The sequence below is a fragment of the Corvus hawaiiensis genome, chromosome 6, assembly GCF_020740725.1.
Source record: "Corvus hawaiiensis isolate bCorHaw1 chromosome 6, bCorHaw1.pri.cur, whole genome shotgun sequence".
NCBI classification, from domain to species: domain Eukaryota; kingdom Metazoa; phylum Chordata; class Aves; order Passeriformes; family Corvidae; genus Corvus; species Corvus hawaiiensis.
The window spans coordinates 17,728,559-17,756,500 of record NC_063218.1 but is presented as its reverse complement, the minus strand read 5'-3'; the positions used below and the strand labels follow the sequence as shown (position 1 = coordinate 17,756,500).

Sequence of the window (27,942 nt, the reverse complement as noted above, 5' to 3'; positions counted from 1 at the left end):
AACTGAGCTGAGAATTTGGCCCTTGATCTGGATCTATTTGAATGAAATATTGTCAAGTTCTAATTTTATCTTCAGTCCTGTGACTGTAACTGACATTAATTTCCAGTCATCTGTAGAGGAAGAAATCTTGCACCAGACATACTCTGCAGTACAGCAACACACAGCAACAACTCACCTACTGCCAGTCGTACAATCACTGGGAAAATCACCTGTCTGAATGTTGATTTTTTCATGGAAGGTTTCTGTATTTCATACACACTGGATCAGTAAATGACCTTCTAATGACAGTATGGTCATACCAAGTCTTCACAGGTGAGAAACCCACCTTAATGGAACCATCTCTCCAGGAATCCTTCTGGAGCAGTGATGACCTTATCAGCATCATTTGAACTGCAGCTTCTGTTTGGAGTGAAACCTCAATGCCAAGTACCTCACTCTCAACATGGGCTCCAGCTACAGGGCTTGAAGGACATATGGCTTGATCCTATACACCTTCCACTTGCTTTAGTAGAAAATGTGGATAATTACGAAGAAAATATTAAAAAGAGCAGTAGTGAAAACAGGGGAATCTACCTGGCCTCCAGCCCAGGGTGGTGAGGCTGAAGCGCAGCCAATGCTATCTGGAAATCCTGAGGAAATCTGCTGGCAAACAACCAGGAATGGTCACCCTGAGATGACACATTCAGGTGCACACCTAGACATGGTAGCTTGGAAACATTCATAAGTCCATCTATATGGTTCTTGTTTCTTTCCTTTTCTTAACATCGTAATTGCAAGGGGAAAGGGGCATGGCCACTCCGAGGGAAAGACTAGTTTAGCAGCACAAGGCAGAGAATCAGAGAATCATAGAGAATCTTTGGAAGAGAATCTTTGGAAGATGTTGCAGTGGGGATACTGCAACACGCATATACCAAACCAGGAGTCCCGTGGAAAGGAAATATATATGGACAGACAGATTCTTGCTAGATGTTTCAGAGATGTTTATTTCTCCAGCCGCATGGCCGGAGCTCTGCCCAGGAACTGTTCCAGTCACGGGACCAAGGGTCCTTCTGCCCGCGCAGGGAACACAAACCAACCAATGGGAACGAGGCTGAGCAGGGGCAGGGAAGCCCCGTGTCTGTGCCCTCAGGGCCCCTCTCTCAGGGCTCCATGGCAGGAGAGGGACCCCAACACCTCACCCGTTTTATTTTAATAAAAGGAGAATGAAAACAACTGGATAAACATAACAAGAACAGTTTCAAAACAAAACAAGCCACCCTCCTGAGTCTTTAAATGTCCAAACAGATTCTGTGGAACATCTTAGGGCTGACAGAAGGGAGACAGAACTCTGAGCATGCTTTGTGGGGAAACTGAGGCAGGAGAGGGTTTAACTTCTTCCCTCCCCCTTTTCATCCCCCACTCGGCATTGGAAAGGGATTTTTGGGGAAACAATTGGCAAAAGCATGGTTTTGTGAGGGAAACCATGGATGAAAAAACGGATTGGGAATACACTGGGGGTAATAGGACATAGGGTAAAAGGGAAAGGTGGGATTAGGAAAGGGAGACTGTAGGGAGGGCTTACAATGGAGATATTGTCTAACATGACTACGATTTTTTGCATATATACTGCCTTTCACAGAAACACCATCAGGCCCAGTGACCTGCGATGCTTGTAACCCTTTTCTACCTAGTACAATTTTGAAGTGCACCACCTCTCCATCTCCCAAGCTTGGGATGCATTTTTCAGGGTTATTCTTTTTAATAGCAGTTCTATGCACGAATATGTCTTGCTGGTTGTCACACCTTGTTATAAAACCATAATTTTGCTTAACATTATACCATTTTACTATCCCTAAGGTCTTAGTTACTATGATCTTTTCCTTTTTCCGAGTGGGGAAGACGCCTTAAAAATCTTCTAGTTCCAACCCCCCTGCCATGGGCAGGGACATCTTCCACTAGATCAGGTTGCTCCAAGTCCCATCCAAACTGACCTTGAATACTTCCAGTGTTGCGGCACCCACAGCTTCTCTGAGCAACCAGTTACAGTGCCTCACCACCCTCACAATAGAGAATTTCTTCCTAGTATCTAGCCTTAACCTGCTATTTTTCAGTTTAAAGCCATTACCCCGTGTCCTTATCCCTACCTGCCCTTGCAAAAGGCCCTCTCCATCTCTCTTTTAGGCCTCTTTAGGTACTGCAAGGTGCTATAAGGTGTCTGTCCCCACTATCTTCTCTTTTCCAGGCTGAACAACCCCAACTCTCTCAGTCTGTCTCCAGAGAAGAGGTGCTTGAGACCTCTGATCACCTCTGTGGTCCTCCTCTGGACTTGCTCCAACAGGACCAAATCTTTCCTGTGTTGGGAATCCCAAAGCTGGATACAGTACTCTACTTAGGGTCTCCCCAGAGCAGAGGGGGACAATCACCTGCTGGCCATGCTGCTTTTGGTGCAGCCCAGGATGTGGTTGGCTTTCTGCTCTAGAGCAAGGATCAGAAGTGTTTTGACCCACAACTGTTCCACAAATTGACAGCACAACTAAACCTGGGAGTTGAATTTCCATGCCCTAACTTAAACCTTCTGGATCTCTAAGACAGGACAACACCTGAATGTTAGTGAGGTACAGCAGACCAGACTTTAAAATTGCTGGAAATGCACATGGTCAAAATAGAAGACTAGGAAGCAGAAGTGCTGTCTTTCTCTTCAGACTTAAGCAAATGAGCAAGTTGCACGGCCCTCTTCAGTTTCTCTCCTTTCAAAGTAACTGGCAAAAGCAGCCTACCTTGAAGATTTTTTATGAAGATTCAACACTTCCTTTTCATAAAGCAATTTGAAATCCTGTGCTCACAGATACTAACAAGCCCTCATATATGATAATATACTTGATTTTAAACAAGAAGACAATTTATGCCTTTTCAGAACTCATAGCAACATGATTCATTGGAATAGCTAATAAATGACATGCATTTTTTATTATTCAAAGTTTCTGAAGTACATTTTTTTCTTGTTTACATGAAGATATGTAGTGAAATAGTCAATAACTGTTACTGCACCCTCATTTTCAATTTATGATAGGGTTGTAGAGGAATGCAGGGAATAGAAATGCATCATCATTACAAATTTTGAGACAAATAAATCTTGTATACTTTCCCCAGATTCCCCCAGCTGCTACAATGGGAATTTTCCAGTGCCTTCCCAAGAGTGCGTCTTGCCAACCAGAGAGCACAGATCTTCCAACATCAGGAACTTTACAGTTCACTGGGTGAGAAACAACTGGTGAACCTGAAGTGGCATCACAGTATACATTGCAAAGGGTGTTAAAAATGATCAATCATGGTCAAATTGCCCTAAACTTGGATAATGAGTCATAAGGTATTGCTTCACCTCTCCTCCAAACTCATTTAGATATGGTGGGGGTGTCCAACATCAGAAGGAATCACACCTATAGCTTTTCAAAATCTAGAGCCTCTTGAAGTACAGATGGACAAGTACCACAGTGCACCTCACAACTAAACCTCTGCCCTTGCAGGCTTAGCTTTCCAGTTACGTATTTTGACCTCTAGCAATTTTTCACCACTGAAGTATAAAGCCTAGGAAGAACTGGTAGAACCTTCCCTGTGCAGCAGCAGCACAAACACTGCCAACCAAAATTCATTTATAAGGGCTCCCCTTCCTCTGCCCTTCTTTCACCTCCCAAATGGAAACTGAGCTGACGAGCTCATTTGCCCTTTTTTCACCTTTTTTCCCCCCAAGTTTGGGGCACAGAACTGCAGGGAAGAGGGCTGACAAGCAGACATGTGGGCCTGAGCTGCTATGCCTGAGGACTGGGAAACTGGGGAGAACTGCAAGAGGAGCATGATTGTCTCTGTGGGAACCCAGAATGCAGAGACTATTTCTCTGCCTGTTTTGAAGGGTTTTACACACCACCCTCCCCCCCCCCCCCCAGGACAGTATTGGTTTTGGCCTTTGTCCATGGGAAAATTTGCCTAGCCTCTGGGAAGAATTTGAATCTACAATGGTGTGAATTAGGTGATAGAATATTATGTAAGATTATCACAGGGTGAAAAATTTAGAGTTTTTATGTCTATTTGCATAGTAAATAGATAAAAGCAAAAAAAATTAAAATGGAGGATTGTTGTTGTTCTCCAAACCTTCTTCTTCTTCTACTACTCCATATTCTGCAGTAGAAGTAGTTTGGGATGATTGGATAAAGAATTCCGCAGTTCCTGTCTACGTGATTTAGGAACTTGTTGGACATTGGTAAAAAAGTGAAAATATCTTGCGTTTTAAGTTTTCATTGGGTAATTTACCTTTAAAAAGGCTGTGAAATCTTGATAAGTTGTCTTCTAGCTGCTCTATGCTATGTCTAGGTCACGCCTTGTACTCCTTAGATAAGTACACAGAGTACACAGGCTTGTACTCCTTAGATAAGAATTAATGACCACCTATCTGGAGACTGAGAAGCACGAAGTCCCATTTGCCTCCTTTTTTCTCCTGGCAAAAATCTGAACGTCTCCTCCATCAGGGAAGACAACAGTTAATAACGTGGACAGCGTTAGTCTCCTTACTTGAAGCTGTTCTTAGAGGGAAGTGTATCATTTAGTGAAATGTATAATTTTTGAGAATTCCTCTGAGACGTGGATTTTGGTTATGGCTATAGACAATGCATTTTCACTGTTCCTTGCACTGTCCTAAGGATGTTGAAGCATTAGTATATCGCAGAAAAGCTCTATTACCAAAAGTTTCCATCTCTGAGAAGCACAGCAGAGAAACAAAAGAAGCTCTTGGTTTGTGTCTGTTACTACTGTGACCTTGTGATATGGGGCTCTCAAGATGTTATATCCCATGTTAGTCAAACTGGAGTAGAGCTGGCTTCTGCAGTATGGAGAGGGCAATGTCAGCAAGGCAAGGCAGATGATAAATCATATGAAGAATCTACCCTACCTCTGCAAACATCCCCATGTTTCTCACCCCCTTCCTGTGCTCCCAGGATGCTGGCTGTCATTCAGAGGATTGGTCAAGGTAGTAATTTATCTGATGAAAGGGATTTTTGTTGATGAGAACAGTTAGACTGCAATCTTTTTATAGCTGTTTTACAGACATGAAGGAGCCCGAGGCATAAAGCTGTCATGTAACTAAGATAAAAAGAACAAATTAGAAATACGAAAAAAAAAAGTAAAAAAAAAAAAGGTAAGACTTTTGTGTCTTTGTGAACCCCTGAAGTCAGAAGTTCTTAACTTCTGTTTAACAGAAGAGAGAAATGATGACTCATTATTTCTTTCTACCATCTTAGAACAGAGAAGACATTTTGGTTTCCTTAAATATACACCAGCAACTTCCCATACCTAGACAGCACCTGAAACTGGATTATACAAAAGGAATTATTCCTTCATTGGCAGGACAGTTAACATGTGCAGGTAAGATAGCAAAGACAGAAAGAGAGCTCACCTAAGAAACCAGCGCTTTATTGTCAGCTCCTTCTTGTTGAGGAGCCTTAGGGATTGCTGAGGCTTGAAAGACAGTCTGCTGAGACGAGCATGTGATAGTATCTCCACTGAGGAAAGCTCCCCCTGTTCAGAAGTACAGCAGGGCTATCCAGAAACAGCAGTTTCCTCTAGCCTCTAGCCTCTATCCTCTGTATTGTTAATACGGCCAAGAGCAATACATGCACCACTTGACAAGACAGAGAGATTATTTAATTATTTATGCACAGTTACATCTCATAGACATCAGTATTGCATTTAGATACAGCCTTCTTATGTATTAGCACCTTGAAGATGTACTTATTACCTTTGATTCATGATACAGATAATTAATTTACAAAAAACCCCAAACTCTTTGGAATATTCAGTCTGTCTCGTTGACTCTTATTCCATGCATTGCCTGGATCAGTCTGGAAGTTTGCTCTCAGAATAATATTTTTAACAAGTTAGCAAAAAAAACCCAAAAAACCAAAAAACCTGTATTTCTCTGAAGTCCTTATTCTGTGCAGTTCCAGTGCAGTTCACCAACACACAGACACTCAATGGCCCATTGTTTGTACTGCTTTTCCCCACCTCTCATAAGATAAAGAATTTCCAGTGAAACCAGATATTTTTCATCTAAAGCAGACACAGCAACAGAAGCTGCTAAGAAACCGCATCATTGCAATGAAAACAAACCTTCTGTCAAATCAGACAAATAAAGCAGAAGGTGCAAAGCCATTAGCAATACTGGATTTTGCGCAGATTTCTAACAAACCCCAAGACATTTTGCTTACTGCAGTTGTAGCTCCACTTACTAGGAAAGGGTCATATTTCATAATCCATGAATACTCTTGGTTCAATGGTCTTGGTTATTTATCACTATGAAAATTGATGAGTTTTGAATACAATACTAGCAATTAGTCAATGAGCAGGTACTTTTAATTAAGGCTACTGAGTCAAAGGTCTTTTAGGGAAATTGTATAAAGGCTGAGCATACCTGGACATGACAGATAATTCTGTAGCATACACCTTCTATACAAATATCACACTTTTCTGCTACACCATATTAAGGGTCCATGTGGCGGAATCCATGGCTCAAATGCTACATAGTGGTCTGAGGTCTCATTCCTCAAAACATTTCCCTAAGTTGCCCTTTTTTAACTCTAACTGTAGATGAGGGGCAGAAATATTTCCACTTAAGCTTTTTATTATTATTTTGGTAAGCCATAATTAGGCTGTCGCTCATTCAGATCCATCTGGCGATCTGAATATCTGCGTTCATTACGGGAAGGAGTGATTACGATTTGTTCCAAATAACTGCTGTTTGAATTAACTGAGATGACAGATAAATGCAGATTTCCTCTGCTTCAGAGGCCTTAGAGGAGGTTTAAAGTGCAGAGGCTGTTTTTGGAGATACTTCCTCTACACTTAGCAGAGGAGGCGCAGTCCTCTTATGGGTATGTTCCACAAATACTTACTGCTAATTCAGTATCAACTGAAGGGTGTATCTACACGAGTCTTTAAGGTCAGATCAGGAGGGCACTTTGGAAGGGAACTCTTAGCAATACTCACTTTACTGTGGTTTTGGTCACATCAGAAAAATGTCTTGGTACACACAACCTGAATTCTGGAAGATAATGGATGAACCACTAACAGGAACTCAGTTCTCAAGACTGATCTAGAAGTAGACTGGAGTGAAATCCCCTGAAAAGTGTATAGTGTGGACAGCTGATCCATAGTATCAGTGGTTTTGTTCTAGACTTCCATTCTCATCATGCTGCCCTATTTGGTAAGGCAATCATTCCCTAAAATTCTGGGTTACTGTCATTTGAAAAAATGTTTGCAGAAAAAGCACTAGATAAATGTGGCAGCTGATGTGCTTACCTACACCTGATTCCTCCTGCCATGAGCACAAAGACAATTTCTATCTATGAAAGTCGTAGCTATCACCAAATATACTAGAGGGAGTTAATCAGTTTTACAACAGTTTTCGCTAATATTTTCCCTTAAGGAAGAGCCAAAACATTAAACAGAACATAATATGAAGGCTATTTTAAAACAAAAAGTTCATATGGATTACTTCACCAGGCATGTGGTTTGAGTAAATAATCAATTCTCGTTTTGAGTAAAGCCTCGTCATAATGAAGCTGTACTGTATTATTATCCTGATTCACAGGATGATAACTATTATGAATAACCTGAAGTATTCAATGGGTTTTGTTGCTCACCATCACACACAAAGCCAATGGCTGAACCAGTAGCAGAGCACAGCAATTTTGACAAGAGTTCTTGATTGCTTTAACCATAAATGTTATTTTATAAAGTCACTAGCTAATGAAAACCAAAACCCCAACAAGACGCCCAAACCTCTCACACTTTAAAACCTTTGCTCAAATTATTCAGCAATTAGTGGGGGAAAGTAGAGAACTGATCACATTCAGGCTCAAATCACTCTCTGCCCTGCTACTTTTCTTCCCATATCCTACAGAATCTCATGAGTATTTAGCAGGATTCACCTTCCTCTCTGCCAGCACTACACCTTCACTCCAGATGGCTGCTCTGGCTCAGTCTTGTAGAATATATTGTTTGACAGAGTTCCTGGCCTCCACAGCACAGCCAGTGTGGCACTGGAAATGAAGCAAGGTGAGTGAGCTCCTCCATTCTCCCAAGGGGAAAAAAAAAATCTTAATTTTAGTAGGTTTTATCAAAGGACTCCTTCTCTTGAAAGTGCTTTTTAACCTGAACAAGTAGCTCCCTGTTCAAAGACACTGCTGTGTCACTGTCAATTACCTGTCTGTCTAATGGACAGTAGAAGCACCTGAGGTGCTAAAAGTGGCTAGGTTTGTTATGATCTCCCATTATCTCACTACAGTGAATTAACAAAACAATAACTTGAACCAAGCAGGGTGCTATATCAGTAACTGATCTTGATACATCCTTCTTTTAAACAGGAACATTTAAGAACAGGGATTGCAGCATGATGAGAAATGTTGCTCTCAATTCAGTATCACGTGTACATTGAATTTTACATTCAGATATCTGGGCACAATTCTCTTCCTACCCAGAATCCAGACTTGGCCCCATTAAATTCAAGAGGCAATTTACCAGAACACAAAGAAAGCATTTCAGGATTACTGATTGCTTTCTCTCTCTTTGCTTGGTTGTTTCTCTCCCTTGCCTTCTTGCCCTGCAAAGATTCACCTGCAGAAAGACAAGTGGTTACCTTGGAAAGTGTGTATATCTGGGAGGCTTTGTCCATGCAGTGTCAAGTACTGCTGCAGGAGCTGGTGCTGATGCCGAGCTACTGCAACCTCTGATCATTGGGCTTGAAAAATTCAACCCCACACTCCAATGGAGAGATAATTTGTGTCACTTAAACAACCTCATCCTTCACTGCTTCCACTGCAGGGACTGAGATAAGAGTTTCCATGGTGCAGAGCAGCTCTGCGCATGCTTCAGTGAAATCAGAAACGCCCCCTCTTTTCCCTGTTGGGTAAGCCCTGCTCTGCAGCTGTACCTGCTGATCCATTAGAATATTGCCTCAGATCTTCAGAGATTACTTTTAAGGTGCATATCTTTTTTTGGTTTTTTCTGCAGAACAGAAGGAAATATATGTGGGTTTAATATGGAAATTAGGATAACTAATTATATTGTAATTAGTACAGTGAATTATGCTGATGGGGAAAGTGACAATGATGGGGGAAAAAATGAACGGAAAATGTTTGTATCAAGGGAAGACTTTCCTATTAGCCAGCATGGTACATTTCCAAGACTGGAAGGGAACCAAAGGAAAAGATGAGCTTCCTGGTCCAGCATGACCTCTCTTTCCATAAGCACTTAGCACCAGTTTCTACACTATTTCCTCAGGGACAAAACAGAAGAAGAAAACTGACCCAAAAGGCTACTGAATCAATGCAACTTATTTTTGATGCTTCAGAAAAATGAAAATAAAAACCAAAACCCCATAGTTTGATCAAATGAGCATGAGCACATATTTTTTGTTCACCGTAGCAAATAAATGGAATGTATGATACTTCACAAAATCAACTACCATTTGATTCTGGAAACACATCTGTTGCTTTGATTCTGCCCAAGACTACTTGGACAGGTCTCTGTAAAGACCTGAATGCTGCAGAACATGGCATTTCCATAGGTTTATAGAGGCAGACCATGGAGATAAAAAGGAAATCCTGTAGTAAGAAACCTTAGAGGACAAGGTTGCTGTGCTCCTTAAGTATCAGTCTGTTTAAAAAAGGAACTCGAGGAACTCAATGGTGCATTAGGCTGACTGTGCCTCAGAGAGCCAAGCTGTAGATGGACATGCTTTTTTCTAAACCTGTTCTGTGTAATGTTAGCGTACCAAGTGGTAAATCAGAGTCTTGCCTACATAGCACCCATGACATCATCCCTGCTTGTGAATCTGCCCCTCTGGGAGATAATTTTTTGTCAGAATTTCCAGAAAAGATGCAGCTTCAAGTCCATCAGTGTGCAGGGGAGAAATCATTGCACATGAGGGCATTTTGCTGTGAATCATGCTCTTTGTGTGGGAGAGATAAGTGAAGATTAAAGAGAGGTTTGAGGCATTTTTCTCCACAGTATTGCACCTGGCAAATTTCCAGAGAGAAATAAACCCTGAGATCTAGGAGACAGGCTGAAAACTTCCCAAAGACAAAAATGAAAAGTTGCATTCTGCTCCATTAAAAAAATGACACCATATTTGAAGAAAGGCAGAATATATATCTAGTCAGAATGAAGTTAGGGCCTGACTAAAGGCTAAATTTCTCTTGTAGATTTTGTGGCTTCGTACTGCTATCACCACATTTCATCTACAGCATAAACATAGAAAATACAACCTTTGATGCCAGGCCTATAAAAGATTTAAAGTTTCTGAGCAACGCTTTTCCAGTAATCTATATGTATAATATCTGCAGATTTTAAACACTGCCCATTAGATATACGGTTCCACAAAATGTTCTTTTTTTCAGACAGACTAATACTTCAGCTGCCTCAAAAAATCTTCTCTTTTAGGATTTCTAGTGGAAAGATTTCCCTTCTTTATCACAATGATGTCACAGATTAGTGAGGGTGGCTACTTCCTCCCACCCCCGTTATCCAAGATTTTGTGGTATGTGTTTAGTTTCATTTTTCATCCTCTGCTCTCAAAATTAACTCAGCTGTGGATGAAGACATATATCCTATTAGCTCTATCCCTCTGGGGAACGCCTACAACAGCTGCAGCTGCCATTTCATTTCTCCTTAATACCCTTGTGTCCTAGAATACAAATAAAACAAATGTTGGTATCTTGTCCACTGCACACCCCACATCATATTTTTTTAAACAAACTGTACAGCTACACAAAATGTCCCTGATAAGACAATGTTAGTCACTTGCAATGAAGCCGTTAGAGTAACAGTTTGTGCCTCCATAATCCATCCTGGAATAATGAAATTCCACACTGAATACTGATAAATGATCCAAGATCTCATAAGCCTTCTTAACTCTGAACAGTGAAACATGAAAATACTGCAGAAACCATGGCAGCTGACAGGTAGAGTCATTAGAAAAATGTATGCAAATCCCACAGCAAATGACACTGCATAAAGTAAAGGAGTTTACAGCTAATGACTTGTACTGATGCACAGTCCCATACTCTGAAAATGTCTAACATTTACATCGATGACAAGTAAAACACTAATATATTTAGATTTGGGTATCTTTTGTCCTGCACTGAACTCAAACTTGGGAGATAGACTTAAAAACCTAATAATAGCAGTCTCAGATCTTGCTTATACTTACATTTTGACATGCCATGTATTTAAAATTCAGCTAAGGATAAGAATACAGTGTATCACCAGCACTGGATTTCCATCTGCAAGATACCTTCACTGTCTGAAACAAGACTGTGTCTTGTTCCTGTGCAGCGAAGTAGCAAAACAAAATTTGGAGTCTTTGGCTGATATTGTCTCAGATTTGCTACTTCTCTCCCCTAGCAGCGGTACACTATACCAGAAAAGGAGCTGATGGTAACCAATAAATTAGCAAGGAACGTAAAGGCACACTCACTGAAGTAGTTTAGACACATGAACGCAAGAATTGAGTTCAGGGTGCTACATTTCCTCTGCTGCAAATGGGGATACAGACTGGGACTGAAGACTGGGATTCACAACCAAGCACTCCTGAAGGGAAAGGATGATGAGGAAGAACAGCCAAGTCCAGCTGAGAGGACAGGTCTTGAACTGTGTCCTGCCTTAGAATGCACAAACCTCATCATGCGCAGAACCAAATACCATCCATCCCTTAGCATGACTGTGGCAAGGGTTGCATTTCCACAGCACCTTCAGCCTGAGTGCAATCAATGTTAAGGAATTTTTTTTGTAATACGGAAATAAAAGGATGCTATCATTCTCAAACTACAGCTAAGGACACCCTGACAAGCAAAAGTACTGTTCCAAAGTGTGTTCGAAAGCAAACATATTTAGCCTCTGGCAAAACCAGGAGTGGCGGCAGTTTTAAAATTTCAGCAAATATGTAGTTCCTATTGCAAAGCATATAATAGTGACTTAAAAAGGAGAGAAGCAGAGGTCTATCAATTATCTTTCTACTAAAAGTGAGTTGTATTTGTATTATATGGAACGTCCAGATCTAAGTCAAACTGATCCAGAAATCTAGCCTCTTTTAACTGCTTTGAAATTATGGTATTAATTATAATACTCTTTCTCCAATTATATCTGTACTTTCCTTGAACCTGATTTTAAAAGTGTACAAGACAGTTTTAGCAGAAAAGTATTATAAAGTCAATACTATGATTAATATAAAGTCCATTCAAAACTGCAAAGTAAGACTCCATTAACATTTCTTTCTTCCATTCAAGTAGCTTGTACCTCGCAAACTGGTATCATTGGCAGTATCAGCAGCAATCTCAAACATAGGTACCTCCCTGCACTCACCAAATCTGTAAAAATTACCTAATAAAGACAGTTCCTTATGAATTAAAACACCCAAATGTTTTTAAAAATCCAAGCAAACCCAAACCAATACCCAGGGATTGTTTGTTCTTGAGATTCCATTTGTGGTCTTCTCAAAAGGGAAAACATGAAGTAACTGTAATAATCACTTTCCTTCAGGGCTGTATGGCTTGGGAACCTTTACTAGTCATCTCAAAGTAATCTGCAAAGAGCGGTACCAGAAGTGCTGCTGGTTCCTGCCAGGACTACCCCTGCTCACTGGTAATAAATGCTCTGCACTTCCATGGGTCACTGTCAGTGATGGCGGGGCCCTACAGAGCAGGGGAGAAGAGCCAAAGTGGATTCTTTTTGCCTTTGCTATTCAAGCATGAAGCAGCTACATATTCTCACGGTAACTGGCATCTCTAACTTCTCATTATTCAGAGCTCCTCCTCCACTATATGTGTTAGCAACTATTCACAAAATCAAATGACCAACTCTTTCACACAGAAAAAGAGTTGACAACACACAGGAGGTATGCAACCATATAATAGTTTGGAGTCTTCCAGTTGCCTTAGCTTTATGTGTGTCTTTTAGACCACAAACTGTTCATGACTAAGATAATTATAAGCACAAGTGTTGCAGCCATTCCCTAGATCCCTACATGCCCAGTGCACCTGCTAGATAGTTTTGGCCAGATTTCTATGGCTACATCCACAGCACAGCTGGGAGGCTGATGCTGGTGATGATACAAGATTTTCTAGCCATGGAGTCAGACTGCAAAAATCGCATTCTACCTTCAAGAAAGCACCTCAAATCCCAGATTCAGGAACTGGTTAATTATTTATGCAAAGTGAAACAGGTCAGTCAGAGGCTTACCTGCACAGAGAGGAGGAAAACCAGAAAACATGGGATTGATCTTGCTGAAAAGAGTAGAACTGAGTCTTAGTTTCCAGTATCTTAGGAGAAAATACTCATCACACACTTACTGGCTTAGAGACTTCTGTCTCCAAGATTGCAATGGTAACTCATCACCTTTTTCAGTCACGCACACCCACAAAGTGTATTTTATTGAAGATTCAGTGGAACACTCCGCGCAGAAATCCAACTGTGATTTCAATTTGAAGCAATTCAATTTTAAAATGTCATAGTCCTATTTGTTTGGTCCATTTTCCTGGATTTATTTGGTGATTGAGAAGCAAATAATCACTCGGTCATTCATAATGTAATAAACCTTCAAATGAGCTGCAAAGTTTTCTTAAAGAGGAATTTGTAAGAGAAATAAATAGGCAGATAAACCAGAACAGTTATCTCTTTAGCTTGTAGAATATACCAGACATCTGAAAATGTAGACGAGAGGAAAAATTATCCTTTTCATCAACTGCTTTGAAGGTTATTCTTTCTAGTCTGCTAACAAAGGAGCTGTATTGTTCCTTGGGTTTGCAGAATTCTTTTGGGCATCATAATAACAGATCAATCTCAGAAACATAACCTTCAATTTTACATTAAATGAGGATATGGCATCATTTCCACTCTTGGTTGTGCTGATAGTAGCCATAATCAGCAAAGTGACTCCCAAAGAGAAGAGAAGGCAGAGAGTTTGCAATGAGAAACACGCAGAAACCACAGATAAAAACAAGAAACGGATGGGCAATGTGTGCGGTGAAATATGCTCGGGTCTCAAGCCATGATGTATCATGCACTTGAGGAATTACATATGGCACTTGCCTACAACCCTGGCTGGCTAAACGCCCCGTGTGATGTGGATTATACATAATTGCTTCACACCACCGAAAAGCCCCTTCTGCATATTATAAACATATTCATATTAACTTCTTACTAATGAGACAGGAGATGGTGACACAAAAAAATAATTCCAGAGAGGAGTACCGTGGATTGCAGTGCAACTGGTGCAACATTTTATGCAATATATTACATTGTCTGTCTACATAGCATATCTTGAGACATGTCCAAATACCAGTTTCTAGTTTCATGCTCTCCATATAAATATGTATTATCAAATAAACAAAAATCTCTTCTATATATGGTGCAGGAGCAAGTGATTGTTAAAATATTTCTTACTGGATACAAGACAAGACCCCATAGTACCTGTGCAGGCCCACAGAACAGCCTTCCTCAAATTTTCCTCAGTGTGAAAGGAAGAAAACAGCTCAGTAGAGCTATCTTATCAATTTAAACCAGAGCTGCTGCAACAAAAAAGAGAAACACCCTGTCGCTCCCTACTTCTTACTGATTTTGATTTCATTTTCCAAAGTAATCTATTCAGAGCTACTTACATGGCTGCAGCCATCTGCCAACCTTGAGCTCCAGTCAGAGGACTCCTGTCCACATCTCCTAAGCTAATTATGGGCCAGGCACACTTGAAGTCTATTTTATGTTACATGCTTTTGTCTAGGATATGTTCATCGTGTGTTATGTTTTAAAGATTTCCTTCATTGGCTCCAGGGGATGTTGTGGAGCTCCGGCAGCAGGAGGATGCAAGCTCTCAACTCTGCCTGTTTACTGAAAAACACTTGCATCATCTCCTCCCAACATCACCACTTCCTTACCTATAATTATGCTATTCGGTTCTTACTATAAAGTGCTAGAACTATAGAAACAGCTCATTTGAAATGTGCAGACTGTTTACTTGTAGAAGATTTGGCTCTGCCCTTGCAGGAATAAAGTTGTTTTATGCTCTAAATAAGGAGTAAGTTGCAATGCCACATGGCTGCTCATTATCACTACATGAAACTAGCTGTAATGAAATGCACATGCCTCATGAGTTAACTCCTAAATGGATTGGGTTGGAATTCCCTGAAACTTCCATTTCTACAGCTCAATGCATGTTTGTGAGACATACAGCAAGGTGGCAGGAGGGAGAGGAGGCAGATGTCTGCCACTTGTCAAAAGGAACCAATGGCAGGAAGGTCACTGGATTGTCATCCAAATGTCTTCAATTACTTCCAGGAACTGTATCCTCTGACTTTCATTATATATTCACTTGCAGTCTCTGCTGCTTGTCTACTGTTCCTGGTATACATCTGGGTGTTGTCAGGGTCCATAAATCTGTCTGAGTACTGCCAACTGTTTCCCATATGAATTCCAAAAACCAACATCATTAGATTTAGATGCATCATAAAAATAATCTGATCCTATTTCCAGCAAAGTCTACCTAATTTCTGTCATGGATATCAAGGGGAACAAATCACCTGAAGGAGCCAATAATCGTTTTGTAAATATGCATGCATTTGAAGCCACTTTTTTTTTTTAAAGGAAGTCTCAGTTCCTTACTGCCATCTTATTGTGACTTTAAAAAAACCCAAAGAGACGATTATCAATTTGTTTACATATTTGACATACAGGGTAGCTATGACTGAATTCTCACTGCTTTATTGGGAAGCCATTAATTTTCTTAATCCCAGTCTACAGATAAAGAAACTGATCAACTTTATCACGTGTATTTAACTTGTCTTTATCTTCCTCAAGATTTGCTCATTACACTCTAGAGACTTTAGTCCTTCGTTAAATTTTACATTATTTTTTCTTTCAACATCTTGTCTTGGGGTGACCTTATGATATGTATCCCATATCGCTGCCTATGTCCAGAAATTAATTATTGGCCTTTCTATGCCTCTGAACTGAGCCTGAGAGGGGGAAGAAAAACTGAGCAAAACTTTCTCAAAGCAGTTTGAAACATGTTCAAGGTCACATAAAGATAGCAGTTTTTTTTTTTCCCAGCTGGGGCAGGGGGTAGCGAGGAAGCACCCGGCTGGCAGTTTTTCCAATCAGCTTTTGGCCAGTTTTTTTCCAGTTCCTTGTTCTCTGGAGAGAGGCTGAGAGCTGAACTTTTCCTTCTCTGGAATTTCAGATTTTCTCCCTTTTCTACTGGACTGCCTGATTGCTGTAACATCAGAGCACATCGGGAGGACTTTCCACCGGGCACAGAGGGCCTGGCCCTGGGCCAAGCCCCAGCTCCGAGGAGACCAAAGGGAGGACTCGAACACTTTCCCAGGTTTTTCCTCTACAGTGAAAGATTTTACCATTTAACATTATTTTCCTTTCCCGTGTGCTTGTTAAATAAATAGTTTTATCTTCTTCACTTTCCTTCGAGGAAAATTTATTTTTTTTCCCGAACCTGGTGGGGGGAGGGGTGGTTGTGCCTTCTCTCAGAGTATATATATATTTCTAAATTTGGCCAAACCGGAACACATCTTCAGAAATATTTTGAGGTTTTTTAATTAGTTCTTGAACAGAAATAATCTCACAAATGCACCAGTTCACCTGCATCTGATTAATCCATTTTGCAAATGTCCACAAGCAGCCGGCACTGAACAAGAGATGATAAATAAGTTTCCATCGATGGACCAAATTTAGTTGATGTATTAAAATACTTTACAAATATGGACAAGTTACATGTTCCTCTTTTTAGAGAAACTAAGGAACAAACAGATTTTAAAAAATTGTACAAACAAACGGCAAAATGTGGATGAAAGCCCCCATTTCCTGATTTTCATCCCATTAGTCATTCAATGCACTAAGAACAGACAGAATTCTGATCTGGCTTTTAAATGTTAATACATTATGCAGAAGCTCTTGAAATTTTCAGGCCTTTTAATAAATTTGAATAAAAATGTAGCATAAGAAATCTACCTTTTATAGTGATACCCCTAATACTGCTCTCTGGTATAGATCATATTTGAGAATTTCTATCAGTATTATGTCAAATGAACAAACACTAAGAGGGACATTTTAAGCAGTTCACACCATGCTGTGTGGCTTTTAAGCCATGATTTACCTCTTTATTGTTCATGGTCCCAAATTAATGATCTCGGTATTGAGAAATGTTGGCAAATGCTTAATGAACTGCATTACAACGCTGCAGATGCAATGTGCATGTGTGCATACACAGACACAAAGCTGAGACCTGTGCCAATTTCCAGATGAAGAACTATCAGTTTGATGAAATCACACTAATACAGAAGCTGCATCTGCCCTGGATGCTTTCAGGTACCTGAGATCAAGAAGTACTTTAATCAGGCCTTTACAATGCCATTTTAATTTTTTTTCCACTGAATGGCGAACAAAAACAGATGGGTCAGGCAAGACAGTGACTGCTGTTGATTCTAACTTCATTTGTCGTTGAAAGACCCAACTATCTGAACTTTGTGTAGAACTGTGAGGAATGTGGATGGCTGCTTCTGTGTGGGAAGGACTTACTGGTCTGAGTTTGTATCAGACCAACAGATGTTCAACTGCTTTCTTTATACTAATTCTGTGAACCTCTGCCATTTTGAGAAACAGATAATAATAGACAAGACAACACTGAGACTTTTTAATTGTGGACACTCCAAATGTCCAGCTTTCAAAAGGATTAATGATAAACACAAAGCCCACCTGCTGTATCTTGCACATAGGCACTGCATATTCTAAAAATCTTGGCTAAAGGGTAATAAACACAGGAAATCTAAGAAACCTTTTTTCACGCTTGCCTGTTATTGCAAGTGCATATAAAATTTTATTTCTTTACGGCAAATTAATATGCAAATAGCAGCTGAATGTGGGTCCTATTCATCCTTTCTAACACTACATTTGGTTTTATAGCTGTATGAAAAGCAGTTAGCTGCTGTATTTTTAAAATTCTCTTAACCTAACACAACTCTGAGACATTGAGAAAAATTCTAGGAAATAGATAGGTCTCAATTACTGATAAAATGGGATAAAATGTCACCAGAAAAGTTGCAAAAAATATCAGTTTTGGGAGAAGGGGTCTTCCAAAATCAAATCATGAAATTTGAAGCCATAACAGAAATATCTGGAAATACATGATTTTCAGTACAAAGATTCAAATCTGTATTCCATTTTTTTTTTCACTTGAATTTTACTGATCTCTTTTATACCAAATTACCATTCAGCATGTTACAGGAAGTTGCCATGAAGAGAGATCCTGGACCATTACGTTTCTATCAACCAAGTTTAGCATGAGCTGAGATAGAGCAGGGCATGGTACACTGTGTGCAAAGCAAAGCAGTCATGTGGAGTACCAGCTTAGCTGCATGAATTGTCCAGGCCATCTTGGGAAGAGGGAAAGGAAGTCAGAAATCCACACAACAGTTTCATCTCCACTTCTGCATTTACCAGAAGTATGATATACAACTTTAAGTACATCAGTCAAATCCAGTCTTTTTTCTCACTGGCCCTTACGAAAAAAAATTTTCCTGCTGAGTAATTCTTCACATTGCTGAAGCTCCTTGTTGAACTTGTTGTTCCTTGCAGAAAGAAGAAAATCTGTATTTGGTCCACAAAGAGCCTCAACAGTATGAGCCTTTGTTTAAGCTGTTTATTCTCTGCTTTCTGACTTCAGAGAAGCAGCAAAATCTCAGAAATTTCTTGTGCAGGAAAGTCTGCTCTCTTCTCTCAACTTGGCAGCTCTCTAACAGGCCTGGGTGGCCACACAAAAAATGACCAGATCAAGACAATCAGTAACTCCAGCTGTTCCCTCACTGTGTCTTGGGGTGACTTTATGATGTGTATCCCATATCGCTGCCCTATGCCCAGAAATTAATTCTTGTGCCTTTCTATGCCTTCAAACTGAGCCTGAGAGGGGGAAGGAAAAGCTGAGCAAAACTTTTTCAAAGCAGTTTGCAGCTTGTTCAAGGTCACATAGAGATAGCGACTTTTTTTCCAGCTGTGGCAGGGGAGCGAGGAAGCACCCGGCTTGCAGGTTTTTTTTCCAGTCAGCTTTTGGCCAGTTTTTCAGCTTCTTTTCTCTGGAGACACACTGAGAGTTGAACTTTTTTCCTTCTCTGGAATTTCAGATTTTCTCCCTTTTCTGCTGGGCTGCTTCAATATCAGAGCACATCGGGAGGACTTTCCACCGAGCACAGAGGGCCTGGCCCTGGGCCAAGCCCCAGCTCCGAGGAGACCAAAGGGAGGACTCGAACACTTTCCCAGGTTTTTTTTCTCCACGGTGAAAGATTTTATTACTTTAGCATTATCTTCCTTTTCCTGTGTGTTTGTTAAATAAATAGTTTTTATCTCCTTCACTTTCCTTCGAGGAAAACTTATCTTTCCCAAACCTGGTGGGGGAAGGGATGGTTGTGACCTGCCATTTCTCAGAGGATATATTTCTGTATTTGGCCAAACCGGAACACACTGTCAGCAGGACCTTGACATGTCTAAATCCAGGACGCCCCTTGGGGATTAAAAGTTCAAACTTTTGTGGATGTCATAAATGAAGGAAAAACTTAAATTAAAGATCACTAAAGTAAAAGATATGTGGAGGAATCAGCTGTGTTGGGGGTTTTGAAATTTAATGCAGATATGCCAGTTAAGACTGGGACCAGCCCCGCAGGACAAACAGTTTTTTCATCCTACAGGGAGATCTCCCTGCATGTAATGCGTGAAAGGGTATTCCCAAATGTGCTTTATGCTGACCCTTCTGGTAAAAAGAAATACCCAGCTGCATTTCACATTTTTTTAAGAAAGCCCAGTGTGAGCTGGAAGTGGGACTGACAGGACATGGTGGGGTGCAGCCATAGCTGACATCTCCCTGTGGTGTGGGGTGTCCCGAGGCAGCAGGGGTTGGCAGCCTGGGCTGATCCCACTGCCCCAGATAGAGGCAGGACACCGGGGACACCAGGAGCAGCCCTGGCTCAGCAGGACCCACAGCTGAGCAGAGCAGGGCTGTGGCATCACAGGGACAGGGGCTGATAGCCCCAGGGGGCTGACATGGGCTGTTGGTGGGATGAGTGAGACCACAAATTGGGTAGGCTGGGGCCTGTAAGGCCTATTAATGCTCTGACAAAGAGCTCCTCATCCATATTTGCCTGTTGCTAAATTCAGCAGTCCATGTTTTGGAGCAGGACATGCAGGGCAGTGTGTGCTTTACTGAGAGTTCCAACACTGGGACCCTGAAGCTGGATCAGAGCTTCATCCCACACTCTCCTGTATCAGGCAAATATGCAGTTCAAGTTCAAATCATGGTAACGACAAAAGCGACTGAGTCGGTGTTGCAGTGCTAGGTTTAGTTTAGCAAGCTGCAGCTTTCCCTGAGAGCTCAGCAGGGCTGCTTAGGGCAGTGCGGCCATTTCGCCCTCCTGTAGTCCTTTTGGACGGCCCTGCCTACCTGCTCCCACTAGCTGTCAGCTCAGCAACACAGTGATAGCAAAGGAGGTGAGAAGGGTCTCTCCACGAGGGCTTCTGAGGACCTTTAATGTTACTTCATGTTGTTCAAGCAGTTCCCAGGAGCAGAGAGACCTTGTGATCTGGGCGCAGGGGGTTTTCTCAGGGGCGGTACATGGGCAGATTTGGGGTACAGGAACTGATAGGGAGAACCCGAGGGAGTGACCAGCGCTAGGGCAAGGGAAAGTGGGGGGGGGACAATGTGAAAGGCATTTAATAAATGAATCGGTGGGAAATACAACACCACAAGTTGGGATCTCAACAAGGTCACTGAAATACCCAAAACAAGGTTTGTGGTGGATACTATAGAGGCAGTTATTATGTAATGTCTATCAAATACATTGGTGCCTTCCTCATGGCAAGGGGATTTCCACCTCGTCATTACCCTTGTCTAAGGGCAGGAAAAACCTACCATGCTGTAGCTAATGGATAGTTTCAAATTCTTTGACTTTAAAATTGAATGAACCACCTACTCTTTCACAACAGTAATTGTTTTACACATATTGCTTATTCATATAATATATATCTAATACTGACTCTTCATCTCCTATTTACTCTAGCGAACAGATCCTCTGTTCTGTACAGGCAGTCCTGTCACCATGCTTTAAGTCTGGGGACATGTGCAAAAAGCTTTGTACAGTAATTACGTAAAGTTAGTGTGGTAGAAGGGAATGTTATCATTATCTTTTGCATTAGAGGATGTGAGGAGAGTATAAATAAATCCAGACACTGCAAAAGCTTTGCTGCAAGCTAGGCGATTAAAGTATTTCAGATTCCCACAACTCTATTTAAAGCAACTTAAATCTTTTTGATGGCCAGTAGTTCACTCCAGCCTAGCTGCTTGCACTGGCTAAGCTTCCTTAATGCAGTGCACAAAGTGCACAGGAAAATGGCTTCAGCTCCTGATGCTCATTAATATAGATGAGACATTGGGTTAGGGATAGGTCTTCAGAAAATGTTCTAGGCTACTTTTGTTTATTTTAGAAATACACGGGTTCCCTTATAAATACTGTTTCACATGCTCGTATACTTCAGCCTTCACTCACACAGCTAAGACTCCCACACTCAGAGCTGTAGCAGGTCAGAAGTTGGTTTTGAACAGCTTGTAGAGCTTTGAAACAATTTAACTCTCAGTCAATAAGCACTTCCCAGCATTTGCTGACAATATTGGAAATTACAGCTCTACCACAGCTGGATTAGCCAGGATACCTGCAGGCTGTTTGGGAGGTTATACAGTGCTTTCACTGTCGGAGTGCCTGAAGCTGCTCACAGGCACTGAGAAGCAGTTGACACGCTGCCAAGGAAGAAGCCTAGTGATAGTAAGGACAGGGAGAGGGGATGGAAGTGGTTGGAGAGGACGACTATTGTTTGTTTGCATCAGTTTAGGCATATCTTAGAAATCAGTAGAGAAAAAGTTAGTATCTTGCACTTCACAGCACATTTTTCCCATCACCACTCCATCCCGCCAGGATACAACACCGACTATAATCAACCTCAAGAAAAATGAGAAATATAAGAGTCATTCATCTTTTGGGATAAACCTAAGGGAAAAAGATATTATCTTAAACCCAAAAAGCCCAGACACGTTGCCTCAAGAAGTCTGGTCAGTAATTTGTTTGAACGTCTCCTGCATGCAGCTTTAGCAGAGGCTGGAGATGTACAGGAATTCGAGAGGAGGAACAACAACAGTGTTAGAGGCTGCAGAGGTACAAACTGGTATCACCCTAGGAAAAGCCTAGAAATTCTAAAAATAAAATTTTGTGACAAAGTACTGTTTCAATAAGTTGGAACTAAGAGCAAAGACTAATTCAGAGAAATATTGTTTTGTAGATTTTTTTTGTAAATAATCATAATTCCATCAGAGATGTCAGACTCCAGTAAGTTACAAAAATATTTATAATACTTGAGAGTTCTACATTCTCAAATGATTCCAGTGCACTCTATAAATTCTCAAGTAACTTCATCTAACTAGTATGTTGCTCCCACAGAGATGAAAAGCAACAGCCCATTTAATAGCTCCCATTGCCACTCCCCAGGGCGTTACACGGTAGGGAAAACAACACTGTGATCCATTGAAATAGTGGGAAGTGCAGACAAGCAGGACAGAATTACAGAACTTAGAAATGAGCCCATGCATCAAGCTAATGCTCTGTTCTTGGGGAAGGAGAGGTAGTGTTTGTGCTCATCTGGAGCCTGCCATTACTGACCTCAGCATTCTGGTGTCTTGTGGAGTATATTCTCCAGTCATCTGGGGAATTGGTATTACACTGATAAGAGAAAAAAGCCGCAACATTAGTAAAGTTTTAGCGTATCCTACACTTTCTTTAACTACATCTTAATCAAATGCTAAGCATACCTGACCTTGTTTATCTAGTGATATCTAACAAGAATCCAGACCCAGCAAGCCTGTTTCAGCCCACCTAATTCATGCTGAAGAGGGTAGGAAAAGCCAAGTAAACAGTTATAACTTTAATGTGGATAGTGTAGGCTTTTTATACTGATTTACAAAAGAGGGGAAAAAAAATTGATTCAATTTTCAAATATTAAAGTGTGAAAGAAAATACTGGGGAGTAACATTTTCCCACAACAAATAAAACTAAGGTATTGGATACTATTATCACCTTGAACATATCAAGATGCCAGGTACTAACTGTCCCTACTGGGGGAGATTTTTAGCATTTCCTTTACAGGGTGGACTGTTGGGCCTTTAACAGTGAAAACAATTATTAGACCTTCTCCCCCAACTAAATGTTTTTGTTTAAGAAGAGAAGAGTCAAGCTCTTCTTGTGATGCCAAGTAATAGGACAAAAGGCAGCAGCAGAAACTGATGCACAAGATGTTCCTGAACCTGAGGAAAAACTTTGCTGTGCAGGTGACCAAACACTGGAACAGGTTGCCTAGAGAGGCTGTGGAGTCTCCCCCACTGGAGATACTCCAGAACAGTCTGGACGCAATCCTGTGCTGTGTGCTCTGGGATGACCCTGCTTGAGCAGGGAGCTTGGACCCTACCATCCAACCTGACCCATTCTGTGATATGCTGACAACAGGCAACACAAAATACCCAGGTGTTTTAAAACAAAACAAAAGCAAGTCCTTTCACTTGCTCAGCATAATTTCCTCAGTATTTTTGATTAAAAACCAAGAAATGCATAGTAGTGTAAAAAAATAATTTCTAACTTATAAACGAGTTTTCTTCCTTGTTTTTGCATTTGTGTCAAAAATAACTGGAGGACAAAATATTTTCAACATTTTTCACTTTCTTATTTCCTGTCTCTTTAAATGCTCTGTCAAAATTCTTTCAAACTCGTGTTGCAAAGAAAATCTAAAGAATAAATTTTTTTTTATTTGTACTCTCATAATTTTTCTTCCTTCCTTTCAACTGCAGTTCTTACCAGCTTTTATTATACATAAAAAAGAATGAAAAACTTGGAGACAGGCTTTGTGGTGAAAAGTCTTACACTGCTTTCTAAAGTGATCAAGGCTAATCATCTAACAGCTACAAACTGAAAAAAAATCAGCTCTAGGGATTCTAAAGTGAGGGAAAGCCAACCAAGTCAGATAATCCTAAGTGGTTTTGTTCTTTCAAGTAACAAAATCCATTTGAAGCATTCTTATTTCTTTCCCTGTGAAATTTAGTGATAACTAAGCGGGCACAGGGTTTATATACAAATTATGAAGGATATTTTTGAGGTCAGTCACTATTTCTTGTTCCTTTCCCTTTGCACATAGGAGCAATGAATCCAGCATCAAGTTGAGTAGCAGCAATGGGCATCAGATTTAAAACTCACTATATGGACCTTTTCAAGTACAAGCAGACTGAAATTTGTGAACAAGGAACTGGTACATCTCAGTCATACAATTAAGTATCTGTAGGCTTAATAGAACTGTTATGGTTTCATTATGTACCACTTGCACAGCCTGGGGGACTTTATTTTGAGGAGCTCTATCCATGATGAATAATACAGATCTAGGGAGAACTGATGGTTTCAGTCAGGAAGAGCCAGAATGTATACTGTTCATGTTTTCTGCTGCTGATTTTCAATAGCCAGTGGAGACCCATACTCCAATGTTTTTATTAGGAATATTATTACATGTCATATTCTACCCATTATATTTAATCTAACCATGCCTAAACCCTTTGCCTTCAACTTGCTAATCTTCAGTTACAGTCCAGGGATATCAGAGTACCATCACAATTAGTTCAAAGTGCCCATTCAGAGAGTGGAGACTGTTTGGAGCCAGGGAAGAGCATTTTAGTATCAGCACAATGCAGGTTTTGGAAGAGACACACAGAAAATTTGACAGCATTTCACTAAACAGTATTAGCAGCCGTAGCTAAACTCTCCTAGAAAATAATCAAGCATAACTAAGAGCAAAGTCAATAATCTACAAAATCAGAAATTTATCAAGAGCAGTGGAACCTTGTATTACTTAAATCAAGACTGAGCAATACTCACAGAACCAGATGACTCTGACCAGCTTCAGCATAAGCTCTAGATGCTGACCTAGAACAAAACTCAGGCATAATGAATATTTTCAGTAATGTAGTATCTTCCAAGTTTATGTGATCATCCTTTTAATTTCCTTCAATACCTTGCTCTCTATGCTCACATTTCTCTCATGTTAATTCCAAATTTAGCTTTGCTTCCACAATGTGTAACCCTGGCAATCAGACAGAATCTTTCTGCATGCAGCCTTGGTATTTGTCTTAAGCACTTACTGTGTAACAACTTTCATATCTAAATATATTTTTTATAGCTAAGTATTTTAACACATATTAGGGTTGGGGTGCAGTATAATAAAAAAAGTCCAACCAGACTGAAGTAGCTCAGAAAAGTAAATACACTACAGTCAGGGAAATGCAAAAGGCTTCAGGTTTCCTCCTGTATTTATTTTTTATTTTGATCTTTCAATCTTTTTCTGATTATCTGCAAGATTTTTTCAGTTGAGATGCCAACTGTTCTAAGAAACTCATCTGAGTCCCATCTGGACTACACTATAAGGCAGTCTGATATTTTCAGCTGCTTTGAGCAGTGAGCTGACACAGCTGGTTTAAAGGTCAGAGTTAAGACACACCACATCATGAGCTGTGTCGCATGTCAGTCTGCCTCAAGTGCATCTGCAAAGCTGAGTGCCTGAATAAAAACCAAATGTTGCCAGAAGTGACCATATCTATCATAACATGAGGCACAGAATCACAGAATCATCTGGGTTGGAAGAGACCTTCTAGATCATGGAGTCCAACATCAACCCAACACCACCATCATCACACCCAAGCCGTGTCCCCAGGTCCAACTGTTAAGACATTGCCCAAGTGCAGACAGCAAATTTCTGCCATTGGGAACCACCTTCTGTGTCCTAACAGGAAGGACCATCTTGAAAAGCACCAATTTCTTTGTGTTTTTCTTGAAATCCAACATTTTGGAGCCCTTGGCAGCTGACAGTCACTCTTATACAGCTGGAAAGTCCATGGCTTTGAGCCATGACCCCGAGGCCACCAAGCTCCAGAAGGACCCACTGGACATCCCCAACTCACCACACCAGATGTGGTACCTGCTCCTGGAGCTCCAGGAACTGCTGCACTCATTCCTTCTCAGAGCTGTCCGATGAGCCGTCGCTGTCAGAGGAGATGTCACTGTGCTGTCACTGGATGAAGGGAGGCCACCTTGGTGGGAGCTGGGACTGCTGCGGGAGAAGAGGTGGGAATTGCAGGTTCCTCTGGCTCATCCAGCATCTTAGCAAAGCACATGTCAAACACATCCTGTTCTGGAATGCCTGTTAGAATTGCAAGAAGCTATGTACCACCACCTCATCAAGCTGACTGAGAAGATCTCTTCTGTATTTTTAGCGATACAAGCCACAGCGTATAACTAATCTGCGAATTAGCAGAATTGAACATCATTAACACTTACTGCTCACATCTCAGTCATACAAGTATTTTCAGTTGTTAAGTTAGGCTCATTTGAACTAATACTAGACACATAATATATTCTCTGTGGGGAGTATTGTGTGTTTTGGAAGTATTTATTTTTTATCAAACAACTGATTCTCTGTGAGAAAAATATTATTTGCTTTCTGTCAGTCATGCAGTGTTCTCCTGACAGTCTGAGCTATCTGTATAAACCAATATACTCGGTCTGACTTTATCAAGTCTCCATATGGCTATAAACTTACTTAGGTTTGTTACTCTATACTTCTGATTACATCAGAAGAGCTCAGCATTTGGCTCATATACTGTGTACAGCCTGAAAGGAGAACTAACCCACTGGAGCCTGCTCAGAGTGTACTGCTCTCCATCACCAGAGCTTTCCAGAGTGCACTGCCCTGGGCCCTTAACACCATCTCGCCCTGCCAAGTTGCACAGCACAAGTGCCCATCTATATTTCATTTTCTTCCATCACTGCCAGGACTGAGGTAGCGTCAGCAGAGTCAGTGGTGTTCACCTCCCTGCAGTCACCAAAATGAGCCATAGGATGTGCTCTTCCAAGAAGACTGGATCCAGCTGGACCACATAATTCATTTGGAAGAGATGAGAGCTGTGCCTCAGTGTCTGCTGTGAAATCTGAGAAAACTGATGGGCTATTGGTGACAGCATAATGCTGCCCTAGCAGGAAAATGAAGACAGCCTGCCAAACTCTACTGATTTGCTAATGATGCTTATCTGCTGTAACCATCCAGAGAATTGGAAGTGGCAGAGTGGCAAGAAGAAAATCCTCAGGGAAATCAGTCTCAAACTTCAGGAATTAGCCAAAGGAATAAGAAGGCTCTAACTTGTTAAAGTCTCTTATTAGAGTTAAAAGTTCTCTTAAATGAGACAGCAAAACTTAGAGGTGATTATTGAAGGTTTTGGCCATGGGCTGTGTTTAGAGGTATACATCTCATGTACTATACCTACTGGCAAAATGGTTTGAATTTAAAGAGCTTTAATAAAGATGCGCAAAACCTAATGGAACTTCCAATCTTTGAAAGATGTGATTATTAATCAGGGTATCTGTGAAGGTGAGGGTAGAGATGTTCTGTGGGAGGATGACCTTAACCTAGCTGGGGACTCAGCACAGCTCTCAGGGCTGAGGACAGCTGGACTGTGAGGCTCCACATACCCAAAGGAAAGCAAATCAGCAAACACTCTGCCATGCCAAATTAAGACACAGGGTCCATTGTGGGTCAGAGCCTGTGACTGCTTCATCATTTCAGTTAAGTTCAGAACTAGAGTGAACCTCCAGAATAGCAATCTAACACAGATTATAACATGTTAGAGTTACAGTCTATCCAAATGAAGTAATAAAGAATATCAGGAAAGAATTCCGCAGATAATTAACATGTAAAAATCAGATATACATCTACTGGGCCTAAGCTCTACTGTTTCCAAAAAAA

At 40.9% G+C, this 27,942-nt stretch overlaps 2 long non-coding RNA genes across 2 annotated transcripts in view; one reads left to right on the top strand and one right to left on the bottom strand.

Moving 5' to 3' along the window:
- Window positions 1-8,963, bottom strand: part of LOC125328068 — a 28,439-nt gene extending 19,476 nt beyond the window's left edge. Inside the window, exon 1 of the long non-coding RNA XR_007204523.1 lies at window positions 8,663-8,963. This is a non-coding gene — a long non-coding RNA (uncharacterized LOC125328068). The remainder of the gene's footprint in view (window positions 1-8,662) is intronic.
- LOC125328069 lies at window positions 1,899-27,106 on the top strand. The gene is made up of 4 exons (XR_007204525.1): window positions 1,899-1,984; window positions 14,236-14,241; window positions 16,135-16,137; window positions 27,096-27,106. It is a non-coding gene; the product is annotated as an uncharacterized LOC125328069 (long non-coding RNA).
- The last annotated feature ends 836 nt before the right edge of the window (window positions 27,107-27,942 follow it).